At 42.1% G+C, this 285-nt stretch overlaps 1 protein-coding gene across 4 annotated transcripts in view; it reads right to left on the minus strand.

The window, feature by feature from the left end:
• The window catches only part of LOC119590576 (beta-1,3-galactosyltransferase 4-like), a 26,067-nt gene that overhangs the window by 25,110 nt on the left and 672 nt on the right, over positions 1–285 (minus strand). The window lies entirely within an intron of this gene.

The raw sequence follows: 285 nt of genomic DNA on the forward strand, positions 1-285 counted from the left end.
GTACAAAGCGCCAGTGTCTCACAAAGGGAGGAGACTTAACTTAGCTGAGTGAAATCCTCTAAGCGTTGACTTGGTTGGTCCTTTGACCTACATCGTCGTCTGACCTACCTTCATCCTGCGGGGACCTACTCCCGTCCCTTATTTTGTGTGTGTGCTGCACACGTGTAGGAACATATATGTTTATACAGATATATATGTTTATACAGATGCTCAGTGTGAAAGTGTAATTTTGTTGATAATGCATATGTACCCATGTTGCAGACACATATACTGAAAGAAACAGAA

Source organism: Penaeus monodon, chromosome 27 (assembly GCF_015228065.2).
Source record: "Penaeus monodon isolate SGIC_2016 chromosome 27, NSTDA_Pmon_1, whole genome shotgun sequence".
Lineage (NCBI taxonomy): Eukaryota > Metazoa > Arthropoda > Malacostraca > Decapoda > Penaeidae > Penaeus > Penaeus monodon.